Source organism: Opisthorchis viverrini (genome assembly GCF_000715545.1).
Source record: "Opisthorchis viverrini unplaced genomic scaffold opera_v5_8, whole genome shotgun sequence".
Lineage (NCBI taxonomy): Eukaryota > Metazoa > Platyhelminthes > Trematoda > Opisthorchiida > Opisthorchiidae > Opisthorchis > Opisthorchis viverrini.
The window spans coordinates 3850582-3864757 of NW_008751664.1; the positions used below are offsets into that span (position 1 = coordinate 3850582).

At 41.5% G+C, this 14176-nt stretch overlaps 1 protein-coding gene across 1 annotated transcript in view; it reads right to left on the bottom strand.

Annotated features, from left to right (window-relative positions):
• The window catches only part of T265_00832 (hypothetical protein), a gene marked incomplete at both ends in the record, with an annotated part of 138616 nt that overhangs the window by 108295 nt on the left and 16145 nt on the right, over nucleotides 1-14176 (bottom strand). The gene's annotated exons all lie outside the window — the stretch shown is intronic.

Below are 14176 nucleotides of genomic sequence, written 5' to 3' on the forward strand. Positions count from 1 at the left end.
TGGCATTAAAATTATTGTTTTTATTATTGGCGAGTTTACATTGACTAATCACTCCTGAATTATCCGATACCTTCATTTACGACTGAAGTGAACAATGATACGCCGAAAATGGGTCCTGGCAAACCGCTGCAAATAACAAAGACTATGTCATGATTACACTAGGAAATTTATTCTCCTTGAAAGTGTTCCCCAAATACCGCCCCATAGCAAATTGGCGCTGTATTGTACAAGGTCAATCATAAGCCCGCATTCATTATACCGCGTTTAATTGGTTTGAACGGACGTAACAAAGCTTATTTTTATTTCTGATTTTTCCCAGTCGTAAGAATGCATCAAAAACAGCGTTTGTTTGGAATTTTGGGAAAAGGTTTTTGGCGTAAAAATAACGATTTCCAATAAGTTGTCAATTTTAAAATAGACTTGTTCAACTGGCTGTCAATATGTAATTCAGGATCACTAAACGAATACTTTTCAAATAACGAAAATGTCTTTCATAAGGACGTTCGGGATTACTCAGGAAGACGAGTATCCTTAATGTCTCTATCATTCAAGACGCTGCCTGAACAAAAACCGATGGATTCGCTAGTCGTAAAACCTAAATGCGAAAATTCACGGGTGTTGTGACTCAGCAACCTGAAAAACTTTATCGCACTTTCGCTCTTAATTTTCCCCAGGAACATCCAGACTTCCGGATTCAAATATGTCTAAATTTATGATAGGACATGTTTATTATCTGAGGCATCACTCAGTGACTTGGACACATAGTTGGCGTCCGTTGGCATGATTATACTAGCTTTACCACCTATACAATAATGATAAAAATTTGAGAAAGTTCATCAGAGGGGGCGAAATGATCACATGCATGCATCAAACCACATGCATAGATCGTGTTTTTAAGCATGACGTAAACAAAACTCTCAGGTGGTTCATTTTACAGTGCGTCAATGACATCCGTGAGACTGCTGGTTATATTCCATTTTTCTCAGTATCTTTTTGTTTATGCTATTTGAATCTGGACTTCGCTTATCATGACCAACCAGATCGGCTTTCTTTTTAAGCTGCTCAAAACTTAACGTTTTAGAAAATACTAAATCACGCGAACGTTAAAGCAGAATAGGTTGCAAGCTTATCAGTGCAACCTAGATTTCGGAATGTGGTAATTCGCTCACCTTTCAACAAAAGAGAAATCCAGTTGAAATTCTGCCCTCCAATTCGAGCCAATCGATTTTGGAAAGCTGAGAAATGTATGTTGGTAACCATTCGGATAATTCATAGTTGAATTTCGACACCCGCATAGAAATCGTTATTTTCACGCAGTACGTATTTTCCCAAACGTCCAACAATGTTATTCAGGGTGCATTTTTAAAATTGAGGAAAGTACACGGGAAAAGCTTATGTTGCTCTCGTGTATGGTAATTCACTAAGTATCATGACTGGAAATGAGAGTTTTTCTTGCAACGACTTTCCGTTTATTTTAGTCCACTGTGACGGATTTGTCGAACGCAGCGACGCTTAGCTTTTCCTACCCTGTTCAGGTGTTAATCCCACCACAGTTGTGGATATAGATAAGTTGTTTCTACTTTCGTGGATTCTTACAAGCGCATCAATTGTTTATGTGTGTGTGCCTGAATGGGTAGGTGTTGTGTTTCCTGCAGGCACAGAGTAGCCGAAGGTGTCGCCTTGAGCAGACTTATCCTTGTATGTGGTAGATTGCAGACGACGTACATACAGGAAAATTTATATTTCATAAGTAAACGATCCCCGAAAGGTGTCCAATAAAACGGAAAAAATAACCTTAAATAAACCATTTTTATTCACAATTATTTGGACTGCAACTGGATCATCTTGGACAAAATGCTCGTGTGCTGAGCTTATGATTGTTCAGTAATATCCTCTAGAACTTCCCTCGCGATTTACGAGTAAAGGTGACGCAGTTTTTAGTGTAAAATGCAATCTTTCTTTAAAATGTTGTTGACTTTTGAATAATTGGAAAAGAACAATTTACAATCCGAGATACTAATTTTGGTCCGCAAAACTAATCGTTCTATCTCAACTGGGATATCATTTTTCATTATTTTGCACACAGCACTGAATTGTTTTTCCGACTTGCTGAATTATGGTGACCAAAAATAGGAGTTCTTGCAATGCTAAGGAAGCTTGTCCTTTTTTCATTAAGGACGTCCCTTCTTTTCAAAACGTGCTTTATGATGCCGCAACCAATGCGAGCTAACAGAAACGTATGTGTCACTTTCTATTTTATTTTACATATGGCGTTATGTCTGTAAGATGCTGATTCAGTCCATCGGAATAAGCGCCATGATTTTGGCCGGAGGTCGGGCGAGGCTGGTCAGTGGTTGCCTTCGTTGCGGAAATCTAGAGGATTTATGTCCATCTAGGTGCCTATATACAGACGCAGTACTTTTGAAAAGCCCCATTGCGAGAGACATCATTCACTGTTACTCCCACCCGTTTGAAATGGCGGTACCATTTATCGGGTGTTGCCCATCAGCTACCGAGATTTTCACACACGGTGGGCCTCCGAAGATTTAAATGATTCATCATTCAGGACATTCGAGTTCTTTGGTCAAATACCAATCACTCAGATGTACCCTTTGTGATTTTGGAAAATAGTATGAAATAATGGTTGGCACTGGAAAAGTGATAGCACTCAGAATGGCAAATCCAATGTCATGTATTGCTGCTGTTACCCATCTGTCCCATAGCCTGAACAAAGAGACGCTCATAAGTGAGGATATCGACGGCTCTACCGAAATCAGCACACTCTGGAAACAGATGACTCCGTCTAAACAAAACTGCATTCCAGCATTACTTCATAAGGAGCGTGCTGGGAGCCTGCGGATGGAATCATAGTGTTTAGGCGTTCACACACGGGTGATACCATAAAGTCTTTGGAAATCCTTTGACAAGACCGAGGTCTGACTAACGGCGCGGCAGCCAAATAAGTTGATTCTTTCCACTCTTTGAACACAGGTTTTAACACCGTGTTTACCCAGTGGCTTGTATGATCTTCCTTCATCGATCGCTGAGAGATTGAAACAATTGCCTACCCATATTTGGAAGGAAGGGTCATATTGTAAACCATCGTGACTCATTTATATTTTGAGAGAAGTTCACGCGCAAACTAGTAAGTAGCCATGCCGTGGACACATTGTATGTTGCATGTCAATTCCAGTGTTAAGCCTGGGTACCGTCCTCTTCTAGAGTGAAATGTAGAATGATGTTGATGAGGTTGACTACTTAAGTCAATCCTTGTACATCACGTTGCCTTTTGAGCACCGCAATAGCTGCGGTTCAAGCATTCTACGAGTATAACGCCTGACCGTCAGAATTTGATTGATATATATTTTATACCCAGTTTAGCTTCACTGTAATTCCCGCTTGTTCAGGGGATCTCGCAAGTGACGACTGAGTTTTGCCAGCCAGCTAAACTATGTTTCAACCCACTGAGGATCTTTTGAGTGTTATTTCATCGACCAAAATTGACAACTCACCTGACTTAGGAATAGAAGCCGCGTCCCTCCGATGTTCATCCTTGTGAATCTCCTAGATTGTCAATAACACTGTAAAATCAGGACTATATTAAGTGCTGACTACCCACACCAAATGTATGTCGCCTGCACACAGCAGCATTTAAAGCCCGAAAGTATTATTGCTGCAACGCCTGAAGTGATTTCTGGTTTTTATGTTCTTGTCTACTTTCCGCAGTGTTGGTAATGTAGTTCCCGTCCTTCTTACTTCTCTATGTTCATTTTGGTGAAAACAACGAATCTTGGGACCTTAATGTCATTCGTTTTCCTTGCTGTCCTAACGAGCTTTGCGGGACTCACCGCCGACTAAACGACCGCCTAAATACATTAAGTTCATCTCCACAACACAGACGCTCCATTTTCTCCAACTTTACGGCGGTTCTGTTTGTGGACGAGATTTCCACAACCAGTGGGTTTGGAAAGCGTGCTTTAGTATAGGCCAACCTGGGATCCTCTGAAGGCTCAATTGGTGATCAAAGGATACTGTAATGTAAGCAAAGTAGTATTCGGACCAAGAGGCACTGTGTTTCTTATGCATTTCCACGTTCGATTTGCCATTTATTTATTGAAGTACGCGAAGTTCTGACTTCAAGCTCCTTATCAGAAGGCACAAGTCTGACCACATATTCGCAAGAGTGATTCATGTTTCATTCACACTGGTTTTCCCATAGCCATACGGCAGTGTTGGTTTTTGAAAATGCTATTCATCCCTGCAAGGAACTGATTATGTAGCTTCAGTTTCTTCGGAATTTAAATCACTTATGGAGGTTCCTAGCCAATTGTGGTCATGTGTAGTTCCTTTCATAAGTTGCATCGAAAGCGGATCACCGGTCCTTCAGGGTTTTTAAACAGCATTGGATTGCGAAAAATAACACAAATTAAAGTCAGCTGTTCCGTATGAATGTGTGAACTTCAGGTTGGGTTTCCGATCAAGGTGTCTGAGGTCAACCTTACCACATTCGTTTAACCACTTCTAATTGGCTAGAGGACACTGTATACTAGAATCTCAATCCAGGTAGCTCCCGATGAGTTCTTGTACCGCATGCATGCTGTATATTTAATACTCACATGCGAAGTTCCCTAAATTACTCTTGACTTAAGTGCAAAACCTCTGGCCCTTGGTAAGGGTCCGGTTACACGCTGTTCTACTTTTAGATCCACAGTTTGATACGCTCAATCTTAATGAGTCCAAGAAACCGTCTACCGTAAAATTCAAAACGGTGATAATGTTGATTTAGAAGTTTAAACCTATATCTACCTATTGATGAACATTTCTTCGGACCCGATTTGAACAGTATACGAACCAAAAATCGAGCGGCAGAATAACATTATCAACGTATAAAGTTTGCTTTTAATATTGGGCTTGTCTGAATTGTGCTCTAGTCTTTACGCGCAATCATGCAAATATGCGAATGTGACCTGAGGAAAGATGAAAGGCTTCCATTTTCGTAAAATAATTCAATATTTTTTTCACTAAGAGATACATCTAACTTGCCGGTCTCCATTCGTTTTTTGTGCAGGAGTAGAATATGTTGAATAAAAGGTTATTCTGATTTGTCCACTCTTGCTGAGGTTTTGGCTCACATTTGACTACTGCTTGTCGCTGTTCTACACAGATGTACAACTGGTTAAGACCTCTGTTTCCTGCGAAATATGAAGCATGAAAAATGGATAGCAGCGGAAAAGAATATTCCACGGATGAAACCAAACGTACCAGTCACAAATTTGTTTTTATCCTGTGACAAAGCCTAGGCAAAAAATTGACGAAGAACAGGGAAACGATTAGGTGTGAGATGAATTTTGAGTCTATCGAGTGATTTTGCATGCTTTCAAAGCATGCACATTCCTATACTTTATGGAATTCCAAGTGGTTCATACTTCACAGAACACCGAACTTCAGGTAGATCAAAGCAGTTCAATCCGAATAACGTTACCTAGCACCAAAGTCTTTGAAAAGCCCAATCGATCATAAGTTACAGTTCAATTTCCATTATTTTTGTGCACAATTTCACAATTATACCTCAGAAATTTATTCTGTAACAGTAGGTGAGTGGATGCTGAATAGTCTATGGTTGTTAAGCTACTCCTTCTTCCTTAAGGCAATTTTTTACCACTGCATGAGTTGCGGGTGAATACGTGCAAATGAGTTTCACCTGCGGGTATACTGATGTGTGAATGCTATTGCGGATCATTATCATTCACCCATTAAAGTATGTAAGTTCAAACTAATGGCCAAAAGGTTTGTAGATTTCTACAGACCGAACAGCTAGATTGATATGCCAGATGAATGCTCAAGCAAACGAAAAACTTGAGCAATGATCCAGATTGTTCTTTCGACTAGAATACCGAGCAATATCGAGAGATCTATGTTACTCGCTCTTTCTCACACACAGTCCCCACGAAGGACAGATTAACTGGCGGAACTTGATGGTACCATGGGCCGAAGTAATAAAAAGTGGGATTATTGCAAGAGTGCGATTTGTAAAGTGACATCTGTTGGTTTCCAGTAGGTGTCTGTCATGAAAAGACTCTTTCGCTAATAGACTGGCCTTCTTGCTTGTTGCGGTTTGTACGTCTACATAACCCGCTGAGCTATAATGGGGAGTGTACGGCGTTCGACAATCACAAAACCTGCATAACAGCCATTTGTTCTACAGGTTGCAGTGTGGACATTTATGGCGATTTGCTCTCAAAAGGTGTAGGCAGCTCGGACGTCTTACGTCAGCAACCGCAGCTTTGCACTTAGAGTTTTCAGCCAAAATATTTAGTCTTTCTGTTTGGGTCTGTGTAACCTAGTGATATCCCAGCCCATGAAAAACTATGAGGTGCATACTTATGAATAATCTCATGCTACGTCACCTTATTTGTCTGACACAGTAGGGTGGGTAAGCGAATTCAGCGAAACCGAAGACTCCCTTCTATCTCTGTGGAATTATCCCATAAACACACCGACAATCAAAGTATGTCCGTCGTACTTGCGCAACTTTCACAGGACCATGGCTCTGTCAAAAAAGATGTTTTATGGTGTATCAAAAATGTTTTCGTGATCGTTTGGGCGCTCCGATATTGTTGTGTTCGCCGGAGATATGAGTAATCAAGTGCTGTTGAAGCCCATTTGGGTGGTCGTCTAGAAGTGGGAGCAAGGCGTGGACAATGACAAACGCCTGTTGCAATCATGTAATGACAACAGGCTCTTTCTGTGGTCGACTAGCCAAATAAGCAATCGAACCGGCTTGTTAAAACGGTGCTTTCCGCACGCCAGCCAACGTCCAACACCATTCCAACATCGCTATCATGCATACGTGGCGGAGGCCAACTACTGACTGAAGTGTATTCTTGAACAGCTATCTGGATTCGGCTAGCGCTGTTGCTCGTTGTTGTTTCCCCGCTTTTCAGGAAGACGTAATACGCGAACCTCTCTCCAGGCCCGACAGAATCTCTCGGACATTTGTTTGAACCAGGTCAACGAAAGCCACATAGGCGCTGGGTCACGAGTAAAACTCCAGAATCGTTTGGAGCTCATTTGAGAGTGAAACACTACTTGACGAACTCCCAGAACTCAGGTGAAAAAGTGCATTTGTGTGGACTGAGTAGAGGGAGTCCAGAAAGCCAGAGAGTTGCAGAAAACTAGAAACTATTCCCGCTGGTATATGCAACAGGCCAAAAGAGATCACTGGTGAAGGATACAATCACTGATAAAGTCGAACTGTTCATCTCTGAAAAACTGAACCCCTTGGTTGTTAAGGCAAACACTTCCACCAATAGTTCAAACGACCAACTCTGATTAAAGATATCACTGAAACTCGAAGTTGATTTTCGTGTGATTGACTTCCTTTTGGGAAAATGGGTCATCCAGAACGACCGAGATAAGTTGACGGTGTACTTATTTTGAAAAAGCGTTCGAAGTGAATTTGGCAAGTAAAGAGAAAGCAGCTTGACCCCCGTTTAATGTAAATTCATTGCGTCGTTTATTTCACTTCGACTTAAAAAGCTACGTGAAGACGGAACCCGAGAAAAGGAAGCAGAATTCCGGCGAGGATGGGGCTGTGTAGTCATCTTCAAACTTCGTCAAGTTTTTGAGAAACGGGAGGCCTATGGGTGCCCCACAATATAGGTGTTCCTTGACTCTCAGGGTTGGATGACAAGGATATTCGCTCTCTTTATTTTCCTTTAACTTCATCGTTGATGAATTAGGCGGGGGAACTTTGGGTGATCTTCCAAACCCCGACGTTGGCATCTGCCCCTACCGAGATCCTTGTCGACCTGGAATATGAGACGATGGTTTCCTTGTTTTTGAAGATGCCATCGAGCATTACTAGAATGCTCAGCCAGGGTCATCCAGTTCTTCGGCATGTAATTCACTATAAAAGAGTTCTAAGTCCTGATGAAGGACGCATATTCCTGCAGCACAACCTGCTAAGAATTCGAGAAGTGGTATTAGGAGTTGTGGAGCACTAGGCGCATCCTGAAAGTTGCAGCTCTAACGGTAGTGTGACGGAGCGTCCAAACTTCAGGGGCACAAATGCCTCTATCATTCCGGTCAATTATGGTGCTAAAAAGCATATCACTTTGTCTCAAAGGACTCGTACGTCAGACTACGGCGCTATCTGTAATATTCTATGGCTTGCAGTGTTGGCCATTTCGAATGGGGGATCTGAAACATCCTAAGGTCTTTGATCACCGATGCTTCAGAACTGTAGCTGGAGTCGGCTGGAGCCACAGAATTCGCAATAGAGTGGTCAGGAGGCGGGATTTGGAGATGCAAATGGTAATTCACTAAACAAACGCATCCAAGTTAATTTGGCTAAGCTATGTGTTACGAGCCTATTTTCGCATGACGAGAAGACTGCACTTTTTCATGCCTAGTTCAGAGTGGTGGAAATGTAGAGGGGGAGAGAGTATGACATGAACGCCACTGGCATCGGCTAGCCGTATATCGTTCATGCTGTCAGTTACTATCGAGTTTGTCTGATTGAGTGCCGGGGTTGTGGGCACTCCGGATGTTTGTTGAAGGTTACGCCTACTCTGTTTTATTACTTTTTTATTATGAGGGTTTTTTCATATAATTTGACGTGACTGCACAGAAGTGAGGCGCCGGTGTTCTCATCTGGTTTTGCTGTCATTGCACATGTGGATTATGATGATGATAGCGTGTCTGTCACTGACGGTAGGTCCAAAAGCAAATTGTTTCAAAATTAACATGTTCGTATTTTCCTCCCACCCATCCATTTTTACTTTGTGTAGATTATTTGGTCTGAATGATGCTGATAGAAACTGCTCAGAACAACATTCCACTAACCTAAATAAAATTCAAGCACAAAGTAGTCTGGTGCACGTTTGGTGTGAAGATTCCTAGACGAATGCGTACAGAGATCAAAATGCCATGGAGAACCTAATCGTTCCGACAAGAGCCGTTAATTGACACGCAACACTGATCTAGTGTGATAACCTGAAGAGGACTGAGTTACTGGTTGGTTCCCCATCTGCTTTATAACCTGGCCAATTTGGTAACCTGCTCACTTGGCCTGATGAAGCTTTTGTGTCAAGAGCGAAACGCTGTCCAAATAAAAATTACCGATTGTTTATGAAGCTCTTCGGAAACCAATTTTTACAGGTTCATTAGTGGAGGTGTGGAAAATGATCCATCTTATCTAATTGCTGCCAGATGATCTCACCACGCCGATTTTTTCGGATTTCCCATCCATTCTAAAATATAATAATGTGTAGGTGGTCACAAGTATAATTTTATGCCGTCCTTCCATAATTTTGGATGCCTGGCAATTAAAATTCCATTCAGAAGTTCCCCACAGCGTTCAGCATGTTCACCCAGTGAAGAACCTCGAATGAATAATTTGTACCTCTTCACAGAAAGATTACGGAAATTCTATCAGACTAGCTCTGGTGAACCGAAAAATACGATCCTGTCATATTTCTTTTGATTGATCTAACACTTTTCTGACTGCAGGTCACAGGGCTCCAGTGTGTAGCCAGTGAGGTCATGAAACCCCAGGTACTTACTTTTTGCTAAAGGGTAAAGCCTAAAGGAGGTATGCATTATGAGGTTTGGATGGATAGGTATTCTGTAAAAGTTACAAGATGCAGCTGGACGTGAATTTTCTGGTGAATGGCTGGATTGGTGGACCATGGGGGTAGAACATGCAACGGACGAATGCACACGGATAAAAAGATAAGTAGAGTCGATTCCTCGTCTTTTCCTCCATAATGGACGGAACTTGGATGTTTGTCCCGTGGGACGGAACAAGCTTGCCTGGTAGATGAGGGGAGTCGTCTCGTTCAGCCTTGTTGTGTCTGATTATTTACTCCATTCACGGTAGCTTCAGTCATTAGTCAGTGTATAGAGTGGAGGCCAACAAATTAACTGACCGAAGTAATGGTGTAAACGAGCCATTTACCAACCTATAAACACATTGTGCCAAAGTTGCTAGGAGTCAAGGAGAAGGATTCGAAATCGGATAGCCTCTCCACAGGCGACAACATCTGTTGTGAGAGTAGAAGCGAGAGTATTGTGCATAGATCTTCCCTGAGAAAGAAGCACGTTCATGCGCTTTTTGTTGTTCTTTTCCTAATGATCACGCAAAACAGTATTTAAAAGTGTATTTATTTGGGTGAATGCCGTGATTTACAAGGTAGAGTCAATCCTTCTCCAGCTAGCTTACTCCTGCCACTGACCTGTGTCTTCGTTCTTCCTTCTAGTAAGAATTTTTCAACTCTTCACTCAAGTCTATTTTTTTAAAATCTGGCATATACACGTTTTTTTCTAACACGAGCTCTTTCATTTCAGCCTAATGATATTTAGGTGCCACAACTGATGTTCCAATGAAAGCCGGCGCAGCTCACTGATCTTTTCGCATCTATCTCTGGTTGTTTTATGCTGGATCATTGACTCTCTCGTACAATAAACAGATATGTTGTACTGTAGAATATGATGTTATATCAGCAGTCAAAATCTCCTGGAGACACAGAGGCAGCAGAGATGTTGAGCGCCCATAGTTTTTTAACTGTTGACTTTGTTTTTATGTATGAAAATATTAAAACACCCGCTTGCTTGCTACAGGAGGCCTCATGAAGCGTTTGTCTCCCAATGTGGTACATTGCGCAAGGTTGTCCGTTCTCCGTGTGAAACAGGCAGATGTGATTGATTCGCAGGTGCTCTCGAGAACACCTAAATAGCAATCAGCTCGCAGCTATTTGGAGCTTTCCTGACACGTCGTCAAGAATTGCTGCCGTCCATAACTTCAGATCGTCTTTAGTGTAGACAGTCAAGTTTCACGACGTTTCGGAAGCCCTCGAAGAAATCTTCATTAGTCTGAAGTCAAGCACCAACCCTTGAGACATATCAGTCGTAAGTATAGTCAGCGGGGATAAGTTACCCCTGCCATTGGTACTAATTAGGAAGCCGCAAATCCAGCATAAGTTGCTACTTTTAGGTTCACACACCCTGAGTTTGACCAACGGATCTTCGTGAGCTACTTCGTCGAAGATCTTGCTGAGATCTGTGTGATGGTATCCAATTGACTTATGGTGCCCAGAGTAGCCCTCAAGATTTCCTTCCCGTAGAGGGGCTCTTGTTGGACTGATTTTTACGCCGCTTGCCTGCCAAAGTACCAATATATTTTGTGTCGTACTCTTTAGGCCTCGGCAAACTTTTTAATCTTGCCAACAACCGAGAACCGGCTAACAAACCGACGGTTATTGCAAGTAGATTTATCCCGGTCCGTCAACATCCGGCACTACAATCTTCTAGTCACCATCAACCGAGAAAAAATGTCACCACTTTTGAGCGTATTTCATCAAAACAAGTGAAAATTTGGGCAACAAGTTACAACACTTATCTGACAAGGAACAAAAAGTAAAACCGAGACATTTTTTGGAATAAGATCCGTCTGACGACACTAAAGGTAGGTGGTCAAAAAAGGCAATTTTGTACCCAAGGTAACTTGTTCTCAAGGCATTCTGCGATATCTTTTGAATAAGTTACTCCAGGTTAAAACGGGTTTTCTGGGAATCTGTATCTCCTGCTAATGTGTTTACTCCATATAAGTCAGTGTGGTCTGGTGAAATATTCTTCAGAATCGGCATACATTTTACAACCTGTATTCTTATTTGCTTCTGAAAAAAGCTGAGTTAGAATTATCAGGCGGCACCAAGTGATCCATACTGGTGTCCGATTAGATAGCCCATTTTGTTCTCATAGAAGTTGCGCCTTTCCCTTTGAGTTCCCCTTTACCCGAAAAATTATTCCCACATTCCAAGAAATTCATGCACATATAAGACATATTTCCAGTCTTATTATTCGGCAGTAACATGACCCATCGAAACATTTGCCACTTGATCCAAGGTTGACGGTTGTCACTCTTTGCTTCTTAGCCGTCCCGTTTAATCACCACTGGAGATCTCGCTGCAACGGTGTTTACTGTGAGTTGTATTTGCTTTAAGCGTATACAGTCAACATGCAGATGAAGGTCCTTAAATGCACATGTACCCTTACTTCCGATTGGGTCACCTTCCAGAAGGGAGTAACTAGATGCATCACTGACGCAGACCGAAAACCTTTCTCCCGCAACAGTGCGGAGCTTGCCCTAAACAACGAACGATCTGTCAAAGTTTTATGAACTCCACTGAATGAGAGGTCACCGCAACTAGTAGTCACAGCCTCTGCTAGTAAATGACTCTCATTTGGGAGGCCGTCCTACAACGTCGTCGAGCAACAACGTGCAAAGGATGTGCGACTTCTTCCCTCGACTTATCACCATGATGGGAGCCCCTTATAACCGGTTAACAAACCGATCCGTTATCCGGAGCAAAAGAAGTGCAGTCGATGTTATCCATCCAAACAGTTGCATGGTCTCTTGATTACATTTAAGACCGGTTTCTCATTCTCAAAACACTACTGTTCTAGGAAGTCAGCCAAGTGTGAGCAAAGGGCTACCAGGGTGTACCGTGATACCCACCTCGTTTGCGAAGTTTATTTTCAATGAGAGACAAAATGCCGAAAAGTGTGCTACAATGCCAGTTAGATGCAGCCGACCCACTAGTTTGCATCCACGTCATTTAGCGGACACTTCTGGAAGGGGAATAACTAAATTACGGTTCACGGAACCCGGGTCTGTTCATATGGTATTCACAATGAGGAGAGTGGCTAGCTAAGTAGCCTGACTTCCGACGCATGGATCCTTTTCATTTATCATTCAAATTTGTCCCGTCATACAAAAGCATCGCCTACATTCCGCTCACTGAGAAGTGAGGGATAATGTAGCAGCTCTGCCTCATTTTCGATTTGTATGGTTCTAGCGCGGTTCGTCACCAACGCAGTACTTCACTGGAAAGTGTCCACGGAGTTCCCTGCGCACCACATGCACTCTCACAAGCCCTAAACATAATATATTTCGTTTGGCAGAAGGCAAATGCCTTTGGATTCAACACTGCAACCACTGACACAGTGGGCGAAGTGGTGAAGCTCGCAAACTAAGGCTTTGTGACAAACTGATGTCCAGATCGCGGTCATCAGACTGTTAGGTAAACTGGCTGTAGTCTGGCTAATTTATATGATCTTTTTCCGAGCTCAATGCGGGATTACTCGTCTAGACTAAAAACGATTCGGCGATATAAAATCAAAGTCGTTTTGCACTGATGCGGCGAAAAATGTGATTGAGAAAAGTGAACGGCAAATGTGTACAGTGAAACAAAAGCCACTCGAAATCCCGCTACTTACTAAATGATACGTCATATATAATAATTCAACACCTACAAACCGATACGCACATCACAACGATTCGTTTAGCAGAGTAGATGACTCTCATGAAATTGCACGCAAAGAGACGGAGGCCGAAGTCTATCTATCTATCTATCTATCTATCTATCTATCTATCTATCTATCTATCTATCTATCTATCTATCTATCTATCTATCTATCTATCTATCTATCTATCTATCTATCTATCTATCTATCTATCTATCTATCTATCTATCTATCTATCTATCTATCTATCTATCTATCTATCTATCTATCTATCTATCTATCTATCTATCTATCTATCTATCTATCTATCTATCTATCTATCTATCTATCTATCTATCTATCTATCTATCTATCTATCTATCTATCTATCTATCTATCTATCTATCTATCTATCTATCTATCTATCTATCTATCTATCTATCTATCTATCTATCTATCTATCTATCTATCTATCTATCTATCTATCTATCTATCTATCTATCTATCTATCTATCTATCTATCTATCTATCTATCTATCTATCTATCTATCTATCTATCTATCTATCTATCTATCTATCTATCTATCTATCTATCTATCTATCTATCTATCTATCTATCTATCTATCTATCTATCTATCTATCTATCTATCTATCTATCTATCTATCTATCTATCTATCTATCTATTTATCTGTCTAACTATCCACCTATCTATCTACCTATGCATTCATCTACCACTTGTCTGTATTGTTACGTGTAACCTTGTGGTTTCATTCGTTCATCATCTTGGTCCAAAAGTCCCTGAAAAGCGATCGCACATTAGGTTGTTCAGTCTCCGTATAATCACATCAAATAGGTTGCTACCAAAGCCAAATACGGCGTAGCGAAAG